Source organism: Passer domesticus, chromosome 7, assembly GCF_036417665.1.
Source record: "Passer domesticus isolate bPasDom1 chromosome 7, bPasDom1.hap1, whole genome shotgun sequence".
NCBI lineage: Eukaryota > Metazoa > Chordata > Aves > Passeriformes > Passeridae > Passer > Passer domesticus.
The window spans coordinates 9,533,800-9,558,424 of record NC_087480.1 but is presented as its reverse complement, the minus strand read 5'-3'; the positions used below and the strand labels follow the sequence as shown (position 1 = coordinate 9,558,424).

Here is a 24,625-nt window from a genome sequence, read left to right as displayed (position 1 = left end):
CTTCAGCAGAACATCTTGGTGGTACATCACTGCAAGGCATATCAGAATCTGTCCAATATACCATATTATGAGCCTTTCAGGGATGTTTATGGTCATGCTGGGGTCTGTGCCAGCTGAGAATAGGAGCCTGCAGCCATTACTTGGGCAGAGGTCCATCAGCCTGAGGAGCAGGACAAAAGGGGTGATTTGCCTGTGCAGACTGCAGCAATGGGTCATTAACTGGCAGGGATCCAAGCACTGCACAAGAATGTCAATTAAGTCATTGTACCGGTCATTGGAGCCACAGCCACAGGAGAGTACTTTACTGATACTCACTCTGCTTTCAAAAAATGTTTTTAAATGTGGAGTCTAGCAGCATTAACCACACTTCCAATGTGTTCATTAAGGTAATACCAACTCAGTTAGCATCCTCTATGCAGGAGAGAAGCAGCACAGAACAGCAAAGGACTACACAGTGGGAAATTACAGAGGCAAGCAGCATTTCAATTTCTTGTGAACAGCTGTGCCTCGGCGAAAGGCAGAACCCAAGTCAAGTCCCTAAGTGAAAAATGGTGGAACTAAAGACAGAATCTGTGTCAAGTCATGCTTATGTAGAAAACATCAGATATTGATTTGCATTCCTTCATTTTAGTATGTAGCTAGGAACCTGTTTTCATTCAGAAAATTTAATTTTGTGCATAGTTCTAATTGTTTCAATTCTGAGCAGATGCCAATCAAAGATAGAGGTCATCTACTTCAAGCACACCCAGTGGTTTTCAGTAGAGTTCTATTGTACTGAAGCATATCCATATGAGTGCTGTTTCTGTCCAGATAATAATGCAAAACTTTCAGTCCAATTATTTAGTTGTACTGTGGACTTCTTATCCACAGCCAGATTTTAAGAGCTTACACACATCCACATAAACATACAGGATCAACAACCATCTCGTTGATGTTCTGTGATAACCAGTTCTCTGAAACTAAAAGGAGTTTGAGCTACAGAGGAACAACATGTTCACAGCTGTGAATTACACCAGTAGCTATTCTGAACTCAGATATCCTTGTAGAGGTACAAGGAAAACAAAGAACCTGTGCTGCAGCCTGATCTTCCATAGCCTGCTGTAAATTTGTAGTGGCTGTCTGAAGCCAGAGAAGCTGCACCATTACCTCATTACAGACACAAACAAGAGAAGAATGATTTTCTGGATTACAATTAGATTATCATAATTTACCATATGACTTCTATAGGTCTCACTCAAATGCCCTCACTTTCCCTGTGCAGCCTCCTTGATTCTTAATGCTTTTCATTGTATGAATGCACTTTACTATCCCATGAAAGGTGGTGACAATTAATATGTACGCTGGTTGAGAATTCTTTCTGGCATCTTCTTTCCTCTGAGACTACTGAAAGAGAGGCATTTACATATGTATAGCACAATGAACTCAGTCTTCCTTAACATCATATTTTACAAAAATGGTTCTGATGTCTGTGACAGCATTGTGATTGCATTACATGTAGCAGGAAGATCTAAGCCTAAGATACTTAGTTGGCTGCAAATGAAGAAGTTTTATGTGGAAACATAAATACCACTAATGGGGTTTTACAAATGCTTTGTGTACAAAGATGTGCTTTTGAAAATACATGATTTCACTCAGTAATAAATATTTACAACTTTGTTTCATCATTCATATAACATCTAAGTATGAACCTTGAGCTTATTGTAAACAGCAACAGTCCATAAGTCCAGGTTTTTTACTCCAGATTGAACAAATTAGTTGAAAATATTATGAAAAACTGACACTTCAAATATATCTGCTTATAGCTCTGTTTTTTGCTAATGACACATACAAAGCTTGTGAACTATCTCAAGGAAAGAAGGAAAATGAATATGCTGGAGTGAAGACACCATTTTTCAGCTAACACTGAGTCAGAATTTGCTTTGTCAAACCTTGAATATCTCAGAAGAAAGTTGGGCAATTTTCCTAATTTTGTGCAATTGCATGTTTGTGTGGGTGTGAGTATATGTGTATTTTTGTATGCATGTGTATTAGTCAGTGGTTACCATTTCAAGAAAGAGCAAGATTACTCAGCAGCCTTTCTCCTGTGCATGAAAATACAATTACAGTAAACTAAGACCAAAAAGTTCCAGAGCTTTGTAATTTCTGTCTTCTCTGCCTCCTCTTTCTCCTTGTCACATCAAATCTTCACCATCATAGTCCCCTCTACCCTCGCCAGTTCTTGAAATCCTCCCTATGGGCACCGTCTGTGCTGTGCCAGCTCCTCTCTCTTGGGCCCTCTCCCATCCTTGCTTTGAGAAGAACCATTTGCCCTTCCTGCAACAGCTCGTTACACCAGTCCTCTGATGACCTTTACAGAGCCCATTCTCCTGGTTTACTAAAGCCTGGTTCAAACCTCGTGCTCTCAGGAAGGATGCAGGATGGCTCCTGCATCCTCACTGTTCCAGTCTCAGGTCTCTCCCCAGGTCTAATGCCTCCAGCACCATTTACCGCATTTTTATCGTTACGTGGGATTTCTGTAAACATGTTCCAGGCTCCAGCTGTACTTTACCATTAAAAGAGCTGTTACATAAGCAGTATGATTGTTTAACTAAAAGGGCTGTTTTATCTTGAAATGTGAACTTTTCTTTCTCTTTAGCATAACAATGCAAGCTGTGCCATTTTGGGAGCACTGCGTGGGTAACAGACAGGGAAATTATTTCCCATGTGGTGTGCAGTGTCAGTGACCAGGCCTGCACATGGTACTTGTCCACACCCTGCCCTCAGGACACACATGAATGCCCACCTATCAGCCCCCTGGAGGTGCAGAACTCTTACAGGTACTTCTCATCTTTTTCCCCCTAAAGGAGAAGGCAACAGCCAGCCATGGCAGCTAACTCTGGTCTGAAGTCTTTGGTGTGCCATCACATTTACTCCAAAACACTAAAGAACTGATAATTCACCAGTGGAGAAGGTCTGTGGAGAAGTTGTGCAGGAAGGGATTTCATCAACTGTTGCCAGTTCATACTACTTCTGTCAACACAGCCAAAAAATAGTTAAGGCAAGAAAAACTTGAGATTATCTTGAAACAGGGACCATAATATCATCACCAAAATTCAGTGGCTACTCATTCTGTAGTCATTAACACCAATACAGAACACAAGAAAAATTTATTTAGACCCCAATCTAATCTTTCAACCTCTTTTTTTTAGTCATACCTTGGACATGAAAAATAGTAGGATGAAAGGCAGGCATTCTTCTGGAAGCACTGCTTCTGAGGTTAGTTCATCTGAAGGCACCACATCCCTTCTCTGCACTATATTATTAAGAAGTTGGCATTACAGATTTAAGAATAGTCTGGTCATGTGATGGCTGTAGCCATACTTGCCAGGTCATGTAACACACAGGCTGCTCCTGTCATCTTTGAGTGCAATCTCACAAGTCAATCTGATCAGCACCACTAAAAGTTTAGATGACCCTGGCCTTAACATTTAAATATGCCATTGTCTGACTTATTTTTAAAATACTGATGAATTCAAAGAGCTAGCCCTCATCTAAACAGCCTGCAAAATCATTGGGTTGAAGGTAAATACAGTAATAAAACGAGAACAAACGACTGCCCAGCTTGCCTCTCAGTGAGCTGAAGCAACTATTTTGAGTTTTGCAGACTGAAACTTGCAAAGAAGGAAAACATTCTAAATAAATTTCTTGTAAAGTAGTGAAAATTTTATTTGTTGCAATGCTGTCTCTGTACTTTAAGCAACGCAGATGGAATTACATTCTGGCCAGTCCTCTCTGAATCTGACTAAGAAACAAATTCAGCCAGTATCTTGCTATTTCTGCCAGGGAAGCAAAGTCTGTGCCTCAGTCTTTCTGATTATTCCTTTGATAAAAGCATCTCTCCACTGACCCTACTAACACAAGTGAAGAGGACATTTCACTTTTTTGCATCTCTGAAAGCTCACAAAACTTCTCCCACATCCACATAGGCAAAATTCATGTCAGCAGTTTGCTCAGCCATACGAAATTCTGTGTGTTACATCACTGAACTTTTGTTTGAATAACAGCAATCATTAATGTGACATGACTAAACGATCACACTGGAACATCTGGAGTATCACATGAGCCCTTGCAGCGGGCACCAAAGTACTTACTGAAAAAAGTTACCACTCATGTAAATCTCTTTTCCTCTATGTTCGTGTTAAGACCTTGGACCTTTAGCCTCCTACAGATGTGGAAGAGCACTCGCTCTTCCCTTTGCCTTGCTGAATACCAGCAATCTATGAGGGGTGTATATTCCTGACACACAGCATGCTTGTGCCACCTGAATGAACATCGGCTCTGATCTGAATACTTGTGTTTTGAACTGTGTATCTGGGACATGATACAGAGATCTACGCTTCCAGCCCATGAGGGAACTTCAGGGATTTAAGTGTTGAGCTGTGTTTGTCAAGGGCACAATGAACTCACCAAAAAGGAGGCAATCCAGCCAAGCAATCCCCCATGACAAATACAATCGCTATGACACCAGCTTACACTTCAAGTGTACCAGAGTTGGTAAGTTGAGATATACTTGGATATTCTGTGTGTTTGGCACTGAACCTAACACTAATTTGAAAGCAAACAGATCAACATGTTAGGCACGAGTTAAAAAACAACTAGCCAACACCAAAATTCCTCATAATCCAAAATCCCAACACGTTGGTGGGGTAAGTATGCTTTGCATAACCCAGGTCTGCTTAACAACTTCATAAGTAGGGGAAGAAGTGAGGAACAAGCTACTAAACAAGTCACCAGGAAGCAATTCAGCAAATTATGATGACCCTGGAATGCTCTTTCAGTCTCACACATGTTCAAATTATTAAATAAAATAGAATAAGTGCAATCCATCTGGTTTTGACCTGATTGCTTCTAGCTGGTAACCAACACATGAAGTGTTACACTCCACTACTCTGGTAGCAGACAAACTTCTAGACCAAGTAGCAAACACATTCTAATTATTTTTTTTAAATTTCTGCTTTTTCTGATCCGTAAACCTCTAGTTTCCTCTGTACATACACTACAGTACTGCAACCTGTCATCCGTAAACAGAGAAATATACACAAATAGGTATGACAGCTTGGTTGAGTGAATGTGAACTTGCCTGGCTTTAGAGGAGAATTTACAGGAACCATCTGGTTCATATTTTTTAGGGATGGGATACAGCTAAAACCACAGAAATTCAGAGCTGCTGAATGCAAGTAAAATACCCGTTTTTCCCCCTAAATGTCTCTTTCTGAATCCATTTCACCTTGATCTATTCTTTCATAACAACCTTGCATCTAACTCACCTCTCATTTTACTCAAGTTTTAGGTCAGTGCAACTACGTTGTTTGAATGAAGCTGTGCCAGTGTAAAATGAGAGCAATGTAGTAAGGGATCAAAGAGTTCAATAACCAAGGACAGGATAAAAAGATGCCGTAAGCAATGCTGTCACTTCCACAGGGGGACTTACTCATATGACTTTTCACAGTGTTGTGGGCAAATCTGCTGGCGTAGGACAGATAGGGATACCTCAGTACAAGGATATGATCCAAAGTTTATCAAAAGAGCTGTGTTCTAGTTTTAGCTTTGCTATGCAAATCTTTATTTAAATAATTTTCAAAGGAATAATACCTATTGAGTGAAGAGCTTCTGGATACAGATTGGTAACAGAACAGACAAGATGGAACCACGTCATAACCAGAGTAGATTTCACTTGAGGAAAATATAACAGGTAAACAATTTTGTAGAGAAGGCAGAATCAGCACTGAAAATCAGAAAAAGGAATAATGAATTTTGAGAAGTGACAGAAGGTGAAGAGCATTGTGTTGTCCAGTGATATGGACAACATATTACTGGACAACACAATCACTCTGTGTGATGAAACTGATACTGATGCTACCAGAGCTGTGAGGGCACTCTGTCACCAGACAGTGCTGAGACCTGGGAGACATGGGTCTAGGAGTAGCAGAGAGCTCTCCCAAAGAGAAAACTTTTACATGCATATTGACAAATTGTAATTCCTTTTAATGCTAATGTAGTTTTAACTTCCAAGCTTTAGAATAGCTGAATAACAAAAAAATAATTAAAATGGCTAAGTACAGATATTTCACCAGGGAAGCTCTATCAAGCCCAGGGCTTTGTCTATCCAGCAGAGCCCAAACTCTAAATCTAGGCAGTGAGCACAGTGTTGTTACATACGCAGTGAGATACAAATCTATGGAGTTCAATTCCTATGGTACTTATCACTGATACCATTTTCCCTGAGTGCCCTGAATTCTTCAGCAAGGACATGCTCCAAGTGCCATCAGAAAATCCAGAATAAACCATTTGCTGAGTATCCTGCATCCTTCTGGGATCAGGAAGCTAACAGCATAACTTTAGTACAATATCAAAGCCTTGCCAAGATGCAGCTTTCTGTAGAGGCTTTCCCTTGTCTTCTTCACCTTTGATCTCTTCTATCTCACAACCATGGTTTTGCAGCCTCTCTTACTGCCTCTTGCACAGAGCAAGCAAGAAGTCTTGCTCCTTGCAACCACCCTTCAGCTGAAAAGCATTTGAATGATATAATCAGATCACAAGTTTATTTGGATAAAAACAGAAGTAACCAAGACACACAGATAGTACCAACCATTTCCTTCAGACTCACCAGAGATGGGTATTTTAGTTTGTTGTTACCCCCTGTGCATAGTTTACCAAAAAAAAACAACCTAGATCTAGTTACCATGGATAGAAAATATCTCAGCCATAATCCTCCTGACATCAGACACAGAGAGCTGACCTATGTGAACTTCATCTGTCCTTAACTTCAGGTACATTTGTATGACAGTGTCTTATATTCTCTCTCTAGTCAGGAGAGAGAGAGATGTCATGTAAATTTTCTGTGTTTGAAGCACGCATGGAAATCAGTGGAAGAAAACACATAAAATAACAACGTTGTGTAAAGCATCGTCATCAGGTATCACTCATAGCCTCTACCTGCAACTGAAAAACTAAACCAGAACAAAAATCCCAATGTGTTGACTAACACTCAACCAATGAGGCTGATTTACTGCACATTAAAATACAGACCTAATTGTGTTTTCGTATTTATCTCAGAAAAAAAGATTCTAATTAGGAACCACAGAGTTAACAATTATCAGTCTAGAAAAGACAACCTGTCTTTACATTCCATGCAAAGCCACGTTCCATCCATATGGCATTTCAGAAAACATTTTTCTCTTATTTACTAGAGCAAGCCAAATAGCTACAGGCTGTCAGCGAGCTGGGATGCTGATGGAAACCATTATTTATTATTCCACGTAAAGTTGCAGAATTGTGATACAATTACAAATAGAGTTAAAAAGGAAAGTATTGTGAGGAATTGCCATCTGAGAAAGCAAATAAAAATTAATTCTTTTTAAGCTTAAATAGCTTTTTTAGTCAAAAGAGAGAATCACTACCTTTATTCTGTTAAAGGCAGCAGACGTTCTGAAAAAAGGAAATCTATCAACAGCATAGGATTTTGGAAATACCTAAAACTTGGCTTCATATATTCAAAGAGTGAAAAACATAATTTCAAAGTATGCTGTAATCTTAAAAATATTGGTAATACAAGTTAACTCTTTATCATGATACATTAGGGTTTTTAGCATGAGTGTGGACTATTGCCTTCTCTTAACATGTTTGGAACTGCCGAGTCTAAAACATGATAGATATTGTTCCTTTGAAGAAACAATCACAGGAGACTGTGTATCATATCATAATTCAGATTATAAATTGAAATACATATTCATCACAAAAAAACCCCCTGCATTCACCTCAGATAAATGCCTTGGAAAAAAAATAATGCTAGTTGACATAATGCTACTATGTCTTCAGACACAGTAAAATTATTCTTAGTATCTGACCTTCAGTCAATCCTGTTAGAAAAATATTTATTCCACTTCCTAACCTTTATCTACACTTCCAGTTTCCAAACTACCTGAGCAAACAGATCTTATGCCTCTGAGAATTTTCATTAACAGATGCTATCACCCTTTCAAAGTCTCTCCTCATCAACATCTCACCCTTTAGTAGCCAGCGTTTTAATTGCCCTTGCAGCTGGAATGTGTTTCATATCTCAGCCCATAAGTTAATTTCCTTTCATTTATTCTGAACACAAAAAAAAAAAGAAGAAAAAAAGCAAAAGCAATCAAAGGGTGACTACTGAGCTTAAAAGTATTCTGAAATTTAAATGAGTTTTTATGGTAATATAAATGATAATTTATGGATCCATATTCACAGTCTGCATACGTGTTTCGTTTGTGTCACTCAACTACCTATTTCTGCCTCATTTTTGCTAATAGCTGGCAATATGGAGCTTTTATATATCACTATTTCCAATATTTTTTCAGTACATTTCTCTTCATAACAATGATGTGTTTGTTAATTACAAGCCTCTCATATTAATTCTAAACCAGTTGTATACCTGCTAACTACTTGGTAATACAGATTTGGTCTGAATTGAGCTTGAACACACAAATAGTTCACCTGCATTGACCAGAGCACTAAATGTATGATCTGATCTGCTTTATACTGATTCCTCCTGTAGTGACACCACAGGATGACAATTCACAAAGTTACCGGAGAATTCACATGGCATCAACAGCAGCAGCTGACCCAGCACAAAGCTCGGGGGTAACAAGTTACCTTGCAGAACACGTCACCCAGATGAGGGGCAGGAGGAGGCTGGACGGGCTCAGTGCTCTGTGTCAGTGACCTAACTCCCTTCCTTGCAGCATAATGCTCTGTCTCAAAAATAACCTGGTTTATTCTGCAGGGTAGTGACACACAACAGGCTCAAGCAGCCTGCAGATTAGAGACTTCCCACTGCCTCCCAGTCAGGAAACCCCTTTGGCTTCACCTGCTATTCAAGAAAGAGACTAAAGAAGAAACAATGCCTTGCTTTTATTATTCAACCTTGTAACAACATTTGGCTAATGGAAGTCTCTTGTTGCACCAAAAACCAGACATTTAGCATCAGATATCCCTTCTCTCCTAACACACAGAATATGTTTTGGCTGCTATGTTTTATTTTGCACATTCTAAACACAGGGGTTGGAGACAATAAGCTCAGATGGGGCAAGATACTCCAGATATGTGTCAGATCTCTGGGCACTTATGGCACATGCTGTTCCTGACTTAGCTCAGGAGGGCAGCTCACATCAAATATTAGGCTGCATCATACAGAAATGTGCAAACATTTCAGCATGAGGATTCACTAAACAAAGACAAGGATGTGATTCAAACATTTAGCTCTGGCTTCATCTCTCCAAGTTTCCATGGGCTCAGTTGGGGAAAGAAGCAGAGAAGCACTCTTGGAGTTGGCCCCACAAACCAGCAAGGTCTGGTCTTCAGGTGCAGACTTTTCTACAGCACAAGATACTTTAAAAAAAAAGAAAAGAAAAAAAGGTAATAATGCTTGGGCATGGGCAGAATTTTTCTAATTTACTGCTCTGATAACTGACAATTGGCAACACCAGTATGACAGGCTTCACAGGGAAACTGGACTCAGGTAACATATACGACCTCAGAGGCAGCTTCAGTAGAACTTCAACCTTACCTTACCTTGGGCAAAACCTGGTCCTGCATATAAAGAACTTTCTGACAGACACACATATGCCCTCAAAATTCATCCAAAAATTAGCATAATGGAAGTGTACACTGCTGGATCACCAAACACAGAATGGTATCAGCAAAAGGTCATGCTTTCTTAATGAACTCATGTCCTCTAGACCTCTGTTAACTGCTGCTGAACTACAGACTCGTATCTATCCATGATGCTGCAGTAAAATCACCGCACATGTAAAATTGTGTCTTAGCTTTATATTATAAATATAGAAAAAAGTCTTGTTCTTGCATGTGTACTTGGTAAATAGTAAATATTCTGTTAAATGATCTAGAAATGGCAATAACCAGAGAATGTAAAACAACTAGTACTTTTGCCTATGGTTCTCTCAGAAACAGGCTCACTTGGCAGTACAGCAGAGGTAACATTTCCACAGATATCTGTCTTTCATTTCCAAAAGCAACTTGGGTAGGATGGTGGGAGCAGGTTTTCAAAGGCAATTAAGATGCAGCTGCTGAAGAACCTCAGCAGCTGAGGTACCTGCATTCCACTGCCTTCAATGACAGCCACACATAGTTCTCATTGACGTGCATTCCACAATGTCATTCTCTGTGTGGTGAAAGCCTAAATACCTCTGAAAGACCTGTCCTGTGTGCCTTTATAAACCACTTACCAAAATAGGATATCTGCATCTCAGGATACGTACTCTATGGCCTGTTTAAAAAGTGGCACAGAATTCTCTACAGAATATGCTGTTAATTAGTTATTTCACTGTAACATGTTCAACAAGTGCACAGATAAGGACTGTCTGCCTAAATGGGATGTACATATATCGGAGACAGACTATCAATCTTTAGCTTGAAGACGAAAAGGAAAATAGAAAATTCCACACCAATCTACTGCAGAGCAGTAGATTAACTATTACAAGGAAGGGTTGCATGTAAACCACATATACCATTTTTATAAATTCAAACTAAAATGTTCTTGGTGTTTTCTCAGAATTGCTTTGCAAAATTAGGCAGCTGTAGCAAACACATCCTTGAGACCAAACAGGCTCAGTACTCCAATTAAGTTGGGCTTTGCATACAATTATGCTGCCAAGTGTTTATTATTATTTAAAATACTTATATGTTATTTGAATAGTCAATCTGATATTCAGTGAAACAACAGAACTCTTTTATTCCATTTACTTTGATATTATACTGATGCATGACTACTCTTCCATGAATACAAGGCCTCACAAATCTGATTGCATTGTTAGCAAACTACAATGGTTAGCAAACTAAAATATACAAGAGTTTCAGCATTAACTAATCTGAAGGAGAAATATACAGTAAACTGGCATACACAGCTAGAGACCCAAGAACTGATAGTTCTTCAGATCTCCCAGGTTACCATAACTGTAGTCATTCAAGCAAAGCAAGATTTCACAGAACAATGGAGGTTCCTGGTATGAAGAGTGGAAATGTTGTGTTTTGTGCAAATCAATACTGTAAACCAAAAGGTCCACATTCCATCACTGCCCTCCTGCAACAGGGTGACACTTCTTGTCCACTTCTGTTGTTTATGCCCAAGTAAACGAAGTAAGATTTCTTTAACACTTCCTGCCACTGTAGTTATCTCTGTGCAGGTATGAAATACAAGCTAAAATCAGGTCGGTCACGCCTGCAAGCAAATGGAGTTGACTTCAATAAGAAATTTCCATCTAACCTTACTAATTATTAATGTACAGATGTTCTAGGCTCAAAATATGATGCCTGTGCTAACTCCACGGAGCTGGTCCCCCCTGATTGTACTCGATACTAAACAACACTCTCCCTGCAGTGAAATACCAAGCCAACACCTTTCTTTTTAAAGCAAAAAGTTCTATTACTGTTGTTTCTGATACAAAAAGGGCAACAAAAGCACAAACATTTATAAAGCATATTCTTTAAACACTGGATTGTGACTGTGCTATGTAAAGTAGTGTAAAAGAGGTCTAGAATCACATTCCAGCTGTACTGCTATGTTTAACAGCTCCCACTTAGGCCTTGGCTCTCGGTGCCAGATACTCCTGCTCATTGTTTGGAGCACGGCACATCACTTCATTGATTCCTTTTCTTTCTAATGCAGCAAAAGTTTTGTCCCTGTTTTAAAAGGTCTACAATTTGGACCTCTGTCCTCATTCTTTGGATATCCCTTTTGTCTCCCCTGTAACAGAAGTCTTGTCTTCACTCCCATCTTTCAGAAACAGCACTGTTGTCCTCCTCTGCTACACTTCATGGCTCCCACTCGATTTACTTCCCCATTGTGATTTACCTCTGTCACTTTGGATGATGTGGAACTGAAGGATGACTCAAAATAAAGGCATTGTGAAACACAAAGGGCTGAGACCATGGTCCTATGGGCATGCAGTGGAGCACATCCCTGCTACACCTCCATTGATTTGTTACATCAGTGTCCAGGTACTCTTGCATAAACCACTTCAGACCTTCCACCTGTCATAAACACAATCCCAAATGCCCTCTGGACTCTGGAGATGAGTGCATTTATCACATTATCTATCCTGAACAGCAGAAGAGAAATAACTTGACTTTCTAATTCTTCAGCCTTCCACATAATACTCCCACCTCATTTTCCACATATAGTAGTATTTTATTCTCCCTCTTACACCCTGGAACTATAACACCTTGGGAGTGAAGCAGGAACAGAGCTAAATCGTGTATGTTCTAGATCTTGCCCGTTCCCTGCCAAGAGTTTTAAAACACTGACAATTAATATTAGCTTAAATATGCTTCAGCTAAAGCCATGTAGAATTTTTGTGGGAATTCAGAGATCATTTGCAATTGTTCCAGCTATATTTCCAAAGAGATTGGTGTGCGTTATTCAGAAAGAGTTTATAAAAATACTCAGTTTAGATCTAAGCATCTAAACCTGAATGACAGGAAAGACCCTTTGCCATTCCAAATTTAAAATATATAAAATATACTTCTCAAAGAAGGGAGAAAGGGTAAATTTTAATCCAAATTATCACATTTTAGAAAGTTGCAGAGGTCAATTCACAGCTAACTGACATAATATTCAGAATGGAAAAGTCTAATACACTGGACATACCCCCCACTGACTCCTCTAGGAATTCTGAATGGAGCTGCACATCTGGTGTGGCACAGGAAAGCTCCTCCTATTATCTGTATTTTCTTCAATGATTTTCCACTTAAATAAAATACATTATTGACAATTTGAGAAAGATCTCACTCCCTACTGAAGCTTCAGTTGCTGTGTCCTTCACAGAGTTTCTCAGAGCAACAACACTGAGCATGACCTTCAAACACTTCTGGACCCACCTTTAACATTCCAGTGCCATGGGATTGCTTTGAAATACTCAGGGAGGTTCTGCACCAGCAGTTGTCTTTGAAAGAATTACTTAAATTTTCACTTGGCATTTGAAGACCAAAATTGTGCCTTTTCCCCAAAGTGTTCCAGAATAACATTACCAGCACAAAGAAAGTGGGAGATGAAGACTCTGATGTAGCAGCACTCAGACTGAATTAAAGCAGTTGTTCCACACTCTGGAGGAATGTGGTGGAAGCCAGCTTCTCCTTACTTTGATGGATCAGACTGCATCCCTCTACACTGCATAGTAAATAAAACTGCAACACCTGTATCTGACATACACATATTGACCTCAGTGATGCATTGTAAAAGGCTACTTCAAATATTCTTTCTCCCAAAAGCCACATGAATAATACACTTCATTTCTTTGGATATAATCCCAAGGAAAAAAAAAATATAAAGGGAGACATCTTTAAAGATAAAATATTTCTCTGGTGCCCTTATTTTTTTTTTTTTTTTTGGCCAGAAGCCATGTAATTCTTTTCTGGCTGGCTTGTTCTGTCACAAACAGAATGACCTTTATTGAGTGGCCAGCAAATGTGATGGTTTTAAAACAGCTACAGTTGTGGTGAAACTGATGCACCATAATTGTACCCTCGCTCACAAAATGCAGAGGCTCCACTGGGTATTGTCAAAGCAACTCACAGCAGCTGAATGCAACAATCCAATTAGTGAAACAAGCACAGTTCATGCATAAAGTCTCTTCCAGGCACCATTAGAAAGCAAGACCCCAATGTACAGAGACTTGCCTTTTAAACTACATATTTCTATTAATTTCAAAAGAAAAAAAGGATTATCTTGTGGTTTGACTTCTCTAAAAAGACCAGAGGCCTGGAAGGGGCCTTTGTATAACACTGTTAGAACTGGCTGCTAGAACAAAATAGCATGCAGTGGTCATTCACAGTGAGAGCCACAGCTGATGGTAGAGACATCAACTTCTCCATTCTCCACAAGAAATACAAAATAAGCTTGCTTTACTAGCAGGGCAATTTTTTGTTACGTAGCTTAATGGATTTTGGAGTCTCTTTCCTGTTGCTTAGGGTCTTTGCTTTGAAAACTGAACATGATGGAAAAGGTCTCAGTTTTAATAGGATTTTCATCCCAGTATTTGTAAGGGCTAGTGTGAGAATGAACAATACATGCCACCAGGACTAAGAGATAAGGGTCTTAACACTCCATTTTGTCTAGGTGATCTACTCCATCTGCAAAAATACTCTCACCACTAGAAGATGCAACTTTGTACCACGGCTTCATTTGACTCCCATGGTACCACAAATACCATTCATCTTCTGTATGAGGCAAGAAAAAATAACAACTTAGGCTGCTTATCTGGAAAGTAACAGGGAAGAAATATGACAGCAAGCAAACCTGACAGCTCATTGTCTGGTGGCTCTTTTGTCTGGCTGGAACCCACACCCACCACCCGTGCCTCTTGAGTAGATCTTACAAATAGACATGGCTCTGGCAAGTTACTGATAATTCCTAACAAAAATACAAACTAACACTTGGGGCAAAGGGAAAGCATCTCTCATTCCCACCAATAAAACAATGTTTAAGACATCTACAAAGATAATGCATGATCATCACTATAGAACAGCATGGAAACATCACGGGAACAAGATGACTGTGAGCAGAAAATAAAACAAACATGGAAAAGTTTGCTCTGCATCTGAAGAACTGTAACTAAAACTTGCTAGATTTGTTGTAGCAAAATACATTGATGATAATTTTATGTTTTTTATTTAGGATGTGCCCATTAATATCTATAAATGATAAACACATTTCAAATAATTTTATATAATGCAAAAGGGCAATAATTCCATAATTTAATGAAATAAAATTCATAACTAAATACCTGATTCAGGCTGAAGAAAAGGAAGGAAAATATTTTTTGAAATGAAAGTTAATGATACTTACTTTCAAAACTGAACAAAGATTAAACTAAAAGTTAGGCTTGAAATAGCATGGACCAGATGTCTTGCAGAAAAACTGACGTTTTTCAGCTTGGTCCAAAATGAATTTTGCAATTTCTGTTTCACTCAACATTTCCCACTCCTTCTCAGGTTCCACTTGACTTTAAGTTATTCTTTCTAAGCTTTAATTCTGTCAGGCAGGAAAGAAAATATACATTTTTTACATAGCACTAGGCTATGTTATCACAGAATAAAGTACAAATTCCTGGAAAGGAAACAAGAAAAGACTGTGAATAGTTACTTGAGAAGACGACACTGCACCAAGGAATATTATGTACGGGACATTCATTAAAAAAACCTAAAACCAGGGAAATACAATAGCTTTCAGGTTTAACAAATATGTCCCTAAAAATCCCCGAGGGATCACAGAGAAATCATTATAACATCATTTTTATTAGTTTACAGAAAACCAGTGTCCCTTGTGACACGGCAATTTCCCCTTTTATTGCTCCTAGACTCCAGTCTCTGTGTGACAATTGAGGCTGTGATTCTTTTTACTATAACTCCCATAAACACACCTCAAGTAATAAAACTGAAGCTAATTCTCAATTTTCTAGTTAAATGTCCACTGAAGCCTCTCCGTTTCCCTCCACTCCACTGTAATAATCTGCAATTATTTGTTTAAAGTAGTTCTCAAGAATCCCCATTGTGACAGACGTTGCAGAACCAAGCAAAAATGTATTCCCTCCCCACCTTTAGTAATGACTGTAGGTTAAATACAGTAATTAAGTGAAGTTCTACCATCTGACCTCAAGACTGGTATAAATCATGACAATCAAAACATTACAAAGTGGTCCACAGCAGAACTTCTCATTATTGATACAATGAACTCATTGTTCTTAAGCAAACATTTTAAATAACATCCATTATTCATGTGGAGTACAAAAGATTACCTATCTGGGATTTAGAAAAAAGAGCAAATTTGAATATCAAAAAAAGGGCAGATTTTTAAATCTTTTATAAGAATGGCTTTGTACAAGTTCTTGTCTCTGTGTTACAATTCTGTTGTTTGAAATGGACACGTAAAGAAATTATTTTTCAATACATTAGGTCAAATCTTCACCTGTGCATGTCCACATAGCTTCACTTCAAAGAAATACCATGAATGGCTTTTGCTATGCTCTGAGGCATATGCTGATTTTTACACAACTGAATTAACTTGGTTACAGCCAGTAGCAGTCTGAATTCCCTGCAGTAAAAGTTTTAATGTTAAAAACATTTTGACAAAACCCAGCTTTTGAGTCAGAGGGAGGTCACTAAAGTCACAGAAACACTATCTGCAGAAAAAGGCAAATTAATATCCCATAAAGCAAGAAGATACGAGTAGTGCTTAAAACTTAAGAACAAATAACATCATTGCTCACATTATCTTTTTATCCATAACTTTCATAGGAGACCCAATAAAATGTTATGAGGATGCAGCTGGCATCTAAAATTCACTACGAGACAGACAATGATGTGCTGACATTGCCTACTGTGGCCAGTTTTTGAAGCAGGTCAACCCAGAGATTACATAAATTAAATCTAAATTGTAATGGTCTACAGCTGCTTACACTCAGTATGTTATGTTATTCATGAAAGCTCCGTGTACTTCTGTACACTTCAAAATGTGGAAGTCAGTTTTTATTCATGCCTCCAGATGTGTAGTTTCATGTTAATTTGTTAAAATAATGAAAATTACTACTATATAATTGAGAATTCATAATCAAACAACCAAGCTGAATACTTTCCTATAAGGAAATGATGCTTTAATACAGAGATATTACTATATGGTCACGTCAAAAGGGAAACAATGTTTGGTCTTATATGTTATGTGCAGTTATACTCTCCTCTGATTTGTAGCATAAGGAAAACATGAAAATCAAATGGGTCACTATTAAATGTCTGCCATTCACATCCATTTTGTTGTTTCTTTGAAAAGTGTAGCTAAGTGGTTCCAGAGAGCATGACTGCAATAATAACTAAAATACTACAGATGCAGACAATTTTCACTTACATCAACATATCTAAAACCAGACAAATAAGCAGTGAGACAACCCTGCAAAATACTTCAGGGCTCTCAAATCCATGTTAAGATGTGGAAAATAAGTCTGCTTTCTATGACTCTTTTTTTCTTACTGAAACAGGACAACTACAACATTGTGATTAATGTGTTCCAAAAGTTTTTCTTCAAACTGTCTACTTGATGTGGAATCTCTTAAAGCACCACAGACACTTGTGTAACAGAGACACTTCATTGTGAGGCTTTTTAAAATAGCATAGCATGAAACTCAAGCTGTCAGTGCATAAATTACTGCTGCCTCGAGGCTGCAATAACTTATGCATCCTTGTATTCCCCCTCAAACACCTCCCCTTTCAAAGAGAAGTTCAGCTCTCCACTCCCACCCCCCTCTCCACCTCCTTGTGGCAACCATTACAAAGCCATTAAAAATCCACAGGCCTGCCCAGAGAACTGTGTAACAAATGGCAGGAAAAAAACCCAGGGGGCTTTACTTTCAAGAAATCTCTGCAAAAATGGTACTGCAATAATTATGTGTTTATATAACTCATTATTATTTGTCTACAGTCAAGCATGATTTGATTTTATTCCTTTAATAAAAACTTGATCTAATTTGAGATTATCACTGTCAGTTCATGGACAAACCTGGCTGATCGATAATGCCAGCAATAGGCAATTCTATCTACAGAGCAATTACTGACACTGGTGTAGTCAGCTGAAAGGCTTGATCTTGCTGAGCCAAACAATGTCAGGAGACTGGCTTCTTTATTTTTCATATCCTTATTTTTGTTCTTTTTTTCTTTTTCATTCCCCTTGAATAAGAATAAAGCCTTATCTTGCTAATAAAAGATGTGCTAAACTACACAAACTGTAGACTAATATTGGCTCCTAAAATCATATCTCCTTTTTTAAGCAGGGGGGAAAAAGCCAGTAAGAACTAAGATTGCAGCAAATAGCACTCTTTGATCTAGAAACACACTTACAGTATCTTCAGTTGTAGCAGCAGATCATGACAGAATCCAGTCTACAATGGTGTTATGTATTTATAATGCTGGCAAAATAAATAAATTGCACTGAAATGATTTCATACTGCAGCTCTGACTTAAACTCATCAAATTAAGTTTTTGATGAATTAATGCACATAGACTGAGGTCAATGTAGTATATGACTCTGGAATTTCATAAAAATGAGCGACAAGTACGGATTCTTTGAAATATTTTAGGTGGCTCAGCAGGACATAACGTGACTGAAAATTACATTCAATAGAGTAAAAATACTGTTTATATTATACCTCCATCCAACATTTTAGTTTTTTTGATGCATTCAACTGTTAGAACCACACATACTTCTGTATTAAATACTCCACTTAAATTAAAGACACCCAAGGGTTTTAAGAAATCCTTTCCCATGTTAATTCGGAGACTACAACATTATTTTTATATCACCAAGGAGATCACAGGATGAATTTACAAAGCCATATATAGCTACAAAAATTACAGTATTATGTCCTCAGAGTGACCAGCATGAAACACTTTTTGCTAAAAAAGACACCTGAAGATGTCACATTATTTGACATAACTATTTAATGGTTTCAGAGTGTCTAAAATATTCTAAGGTACCCTCAGAAAATATTTAATGACCACTTTCATACATTTTCTTCTCTAGAAAAGTCCTCTTAACTATGACTATGAGACCTAGACAGCTGAAGAACAGCTCAGAGCCACTGTGTTTAGACTGCTTTGTACGCCATGCCACAAGAACAGGAAAGGAGCAAAAGGGCTTTTCACTGAACAGCCTTTCATTAGGCTAAGACAGAACAGCCAGAAGTCTCTTACTTTGCAAAGGGGAAAGAAGTCCCAGTTGAATACTCACCACACATAAGTGCTGATTAAAAAATGCCACAAGTGAACAAAGGAAATTGGATGTGGATGAGGCCCTGGGCAGGAGGGTTCAATGCACTGTGCAGAGTGGTCCTGCTCCTTTATAACCTGTTCTCAAGTACAGTTAGGTAGATAATCAAAATGTGAGTTACCAAAAATGAATTACTGCTCTTCTGAACATGAATATAGAGTAGAGAAATAACTCATAACTTCATAAACAACAGAAGAAATGTTATAAAGACATTAGCATTTTATGCAAATAACAGCAGTCCTCTTACACCTAATATGTGCACAGCCCTGACAATTGACTGCATGTAATTATTACCATCAGCATTGACAAAAATATCCTCTAAGCAAACAACACCTCAGAAGCTCCTAAGAAACCTTACCAGCCACTTCTTGTATGTGCTAACCCTTGCAGGCTGCTGCTGGTACGTCCAGCACAGCTTTGTGTGCTCCCAGCCTCTCAGCTCCAGCACCAGGCACTGTGCTGGGGCACGGCACAGACCCGAGAGTGCTCCAGCAGCCACAGCTCTGCCTTATGAAAAGCTTCACACTCAGGTGTGTCCCACCAGCCCACACTGCTCACCAAGCCACCACCTTGGCAAAAGCACCTTACTCAGGCTCTATCCTATCCCTGGAAGGAGCACAGATGTACTCCACGTGCAAATCCACACTGCAGGGCTAACCTGCATCGTGGAGTGGGGCATGGGGAACCTGGCCCTAAGTACTGAAGGAGAAGCACTTCAGCATTAAAGGGGATACTTTGCTGCTGTAAGAGATGACAACTCTGTTCAGTTTAACAAACTGAAGAGGGGCCCTGAATAATGCTGCTAAGCTGTGCAAATCATTGACTGCTGATTTGTTTCCTTGGGCTGCTGACAACCAAGGTAAGTCAGAAATACTTATAAGTGCAAAGCAACAGCCTGTGAACACGATGAGCTCAGGCTGAGGAGGAATAAAACCTCAGGTCACCTTTCCCTCCCAATGATTCTTTGCATCATGAATCAAAGCAAGAGGTGGCCAGGAAAAGCTATGCATCTAGAGTTGAAGAAATGAATAATTACTTGTTACCGAGTATAAAATTCATGTCAGGAAATTTTAACTTTTTTTCTTTAGAGATTAATACTTAATCACTTTATGGAGCTATTTTTCATCCCACTGTACTAGCATATCTTATATACCTCCTAAAATGCTGGCTCACAGTGCTGTTCTAATCTGAATTGCAAGAAGGGAAATAAAAAAAAAAAAAGAAAGAAAAAGGAGGTGTGATATTAAATGTCTCAAGAGAAACCAGAGAAAAATCTATCTCTGCTGGAGAAAAAAAACCTTTAAAAACTCCTTAACCTAAATACAATATGAGGTCATTTTACCTGCTAGCTGAGTGGGCTTGTCACAAATGCATTCACATTTATTCTCCTTCTACAAAGCACTCAAGTAATTTTCATGCTTACTAAAACAGCTGATATTTTCTGGAAAGGAAAAGGCATGTGGTCAAACTAGTTTGGTAAATTCTCTGATGCCTGAAAAAATGTAAATTGGCCAAGTGTCATAGAAGAAGGAGAGTACTAAGACATAACCAATGAATTCATTCATATAAACTCCATGGCAAGCATCTTTAAACAACTACCGTAAATACAAAACTTCTAACTAATCCATTATGATGTTCTTCACAGGCTCAAGTATTTTTCCAGGTGGAAAGGGAAATTAATGGTAAAATTTAAGGAATTCTTGTGCAGGAGCATAAAAAACTGCTTTTCATTAGTAACCATAGCCATTGACTTCCAGCACGACATTCTGAACCTCTCTTAAGTCAAAGCTCACAGTGCTTTCAACTCACAGGTATTTCCATACATGTAAGCAGATAAAGACCAGGTTGTTAACCTGCTGATCAGTACATCAAATCTTCCATCTGAAAAGTGGGACTGGAACCCCTTGCATACAACATTCTCTCATTGCTTTTTGAGACCATCAAATAAAAACTGCTTCAAAAGCACAAAGGCTTTAACAAAGCTAAATTCTTACACACCATTCACCCAGCATGGTATAGTTCTGTATCAAAAGAAATTCAAACTGCATATGAAGTCTCCCTTTTAGCAGTGAGAAAAGAAAATGCATATCATTGCTCATCTGAGAAGCTATTTTGGAGCATCTGAGGACACTCTGTGAAAGGAGAAACTTTGATTTACTAACTCGTTGAGATACTCCATTTACTCATGTATTTCTCAAGCACTGGAAAAATCTCCTTTGTGTTTGGTGTTTTTTACTACTTCCAACTATTACAGTCATTCTATTAAGCTACAACAGCTTCTGCTCACTCCACAGAAGTTCTTCACCCAGTGAATGGTTCATTTGCTTTCTTTTGGGCTGAAAATCATCTCACCACCACCACACCAAGCTCAAAGAAGGGTGTAGTCTCTCCCAGGTATGCTGGGAACCTGTTGCCTTGTTGTTAGTAAGACACAACCCTTCTTCTGTAAATACCACAGGCCACCAGCAGCAGTTGTCTACTCAGGCTATGAAAGACTAATTTCTGGGTGAAGAAAGATGCACAGGAAGAGCAAACACAGTCAAGACCCAGAGAAAGGTGATGGCATTTGCAAACTTTTAAGAATACTAACATACCAAATAACTGCCACCCTAAGTGCACTAAGGAGCGAGGTGTCAAAACGTCCTTCCTTTGGAAAACTTGTGATAACCAGAACATGCTGCTCCACTGAAGTAGTCAAGTTCACATACTAATGCAATGTTACACATCTCTTCTTGGTACATACTTGAAAATTGCTTCATCTTGATTTTGCATTACATAGTGCTGCTTTCTTCAGCCCCACTGAGAGTACCAGCTGCCTTATGCAGATTTTAAGTCAGCAAGACCCTTTACTTCCATGGACAGAATCAGCTCAAGCTCCCAGGTGAAGCCAGTCTGCCTTTCTTGGAGCATCCATATGCTAAAGACACCAAAGACTTCCAGACTTTTAAAGCTGTGCTGCATATAGAGATGTAAAATAATGAAATCAAGAAAAATAACTTTCAGACACTCCTAGATCTGTTGGGTGAGATGCATCAAACAAATAGGTTTGATAAAAATTTACTCTCAGTCTTTTGCATACAGGTTTTCTTTTTTACAGACTTCCTCCCTAGTCTAAAAAGTCCTATCTCCTTCCCAGGATCCACAAATTCCATCTTGTCTCCTCTGGTTCCAAGCAAAGGCTCTCCATCCCCTCCAAGGCTTGGCTTAGTGTCAAGTCCTTGCCTTTGCCACAGAGCAAAAGGGCCAACAATGCTTCACATGTATCTTTCCAGCCCCTCCCCGCTCCACCTCCACTTGGAAACAGTTGAAACTTTGGCTTTGTTTCAGGAAATCTGGGAAAGTGAGATTCTGACCATTTAAGCCTTGTTGTTGCCGACATAAAATCAACTGAGAACAAAAGCATCTGCCACTTAAATTACTTGTGCACACAATGAAAAAAATTAAATGTTACGGCTCTACCAAAAGTTGAAAAAACATGCATATTTATGAAAAAGATTAAATATTTAAAGGCATGCATTTACCCAACTCAGTTTATAAATACAATAATTTGCAGACTTATCTCTGCAAGGCATTAGTGAGTAGCAAAGTTGCTGGTTTTCCTGTTTACTACAAAAGATATTCAGGGACTCAGCTCATGATCCTGAGGATTCTGGTTGTTTTCATTAGTAAAACAAGGATGGACACATCCTACTTTAGACTCCCAGACATCATTTATCCTGAACCTGCCCATTCCTTCTCTGTATCCAGACTGTTCTGCCTCAGGTTTATGACCTGATTTCACATAAGGTCAAGACAGACTCTGACACTTGCTCAGACACAACTGGATTCACACTCAGGGTGAATGTGGATATGAGGATACTGCAATACCCTTTATGAATAAGTTGACACACTTCCTTGCTCTCCATGGCTCCATGGAGCAAGACACAAATATATTGTACATATGCAGTTACTTCTCTTGTTGGAAAACACTGCTGACAATGGTGTATGTTCCAACAGCTTCAAGGGATGCTCAGGCATGGAGCCCGGGCATCTCAACACCAAACTGAGCCCACTGTGTGTACACAACTGCTGTAAAGAGGCACAAAGCTGCCATACAGAATACCCCCATGAACTCTCTGCTGTTGGTCTTAAGCTGCATCTTGCCAGCATGATACATCTCGTGCTGGATGACTTTCAAAGTTGATCCATTCCTCTTGTTCCTAAGCTAGTAAAATGGTTTAAGTGATTACCAGGGGTAAGCTAAACAAATAGCAGCTAATGGGAAAGATCAGGAGAAAAAGCTTAAGGCTCTCAGTCCACCTAAAAACCGGCCAACATCCATTCTCCCATGCAGGGTCTCAATGTTTGTTTGGGCAAGGATCAGTGAAAGGGCTTTTTCTATATCTGTGTACCACAGAGACCAAGATAAAAGGAGTTGGTATGAGACTTCAGAGATTTCCAAAGAAATAAATGGAAAGCGATCATCAAAAGCTAGATTTAACTGTTCAGACTCAGATTATTCCTGAACATATTTAGGCAGTAAAATCAAACAGTAAAATAATCCTGAAATATCTCAATTAAGGTCCTGGCTTATTTCCTGAATAGAGCTTTGGTTCATACATTATACTGTTGAAAGCAATGAAACAATGTGCCCTAAATAAGTATGTCAAGGTTTGCCTCCTTGTGAGGTTAAATTTCTTTTATTTTATACAAACATCTCTAAGCAGTATCTGCGACTTTAAACCCTATATAAATATAAATTCTAGGTATTAGAAGACGGTAAAATCACTCATGCCCAAAAGACTGATAGTGAAAGAAAGATCATTTTCCTTTCGCATGCAAGTACATTGAGTATGACTGTTCTTTAAATCTAAATAATGGATATTCTATCATAAGGATCTTTACACTGTGTGTGTTCTCTGTTGTAGCAGAGCATGAAAACCTGAAACTACATCCTTTCAAGGGAAGCCATGCAAAAGATGCCACATTTTGACCTAGAAGAAAACTTCTGCATGGCAGTTACTGGGGCACGTAAGTCTTAAAATGTAGAGACCTGTGACACCTCGTCCTGTGACATGGGAGGTCTTGGCAGGATTTGACTCCCTACACTACATAAAGTGAGAAAGGAGAGTGAGACAGCTTATCTACATAGCTACCTAAATGCCAGCAATTGGTACAGTCCCCATATCCTGGACTGCTGACCAAAACACTCCTGCAAAGAGCCAAAAAACTCAGAAGAATCAAAGTTTGTAGTAACTCTCCGTTTTGTGGTCACTTTTTTATAGGCTCTTTTTTATAGGTCACTTTTATTTTATAGGCTCCCAAACAAGCTTTATATGTTGCTTTGTTCTTCACCACAGACTGATACTTACAGAAGAAAATGTCAAAATATTAAAACCTTTCATACTTTTGAAAGTGCAAGCAAAATTCAATGCATCAACCTCACAGGCAAAACTGAGAAGAATTAAGCAGGTATAAACATACTAGCAAACAAGAATTATAATTTTAAAATGGACCAAATCCATGTTTAATTCTGAGAAAACTGTAAGCCACTGTTAATTCCTTTTTTCTTTATGTAAGGGATTCAGAGATGTTTTTCAGCTAGTGGGATAACTCCCCTGCTCTGAAGAATAAACATATTAATGAACAGCTCAGACATCAATTCTTTTGACATTTGACTGAACAGCAGGTACTGAATTCAGGGTTTACTAATGCTGGTGTAGCTACTACCACGATTTTTATTTTCCCCTTCATTGAAGAATGATCTTTATAATAAAACTTCCTGACACACAGAAAGACAAAAAG

The 24,625-nt window shown here is 38.7% G+C and overlaps 1 protein-coding gene across 5 annotated transcripts in view; it reads right to left on the bottom strand.

Annotated features, from left to right (window-relative positions):
* Positions 1-24,625, bottom strand: part of GRIA3 (glutamate ionotropic receptor AMPA type subunit 3) — a 142,085-nt gene that overhangs the window by 78,596 nt on the left and 38,864 nt on the right. The window lies entirely within an intron of this gene.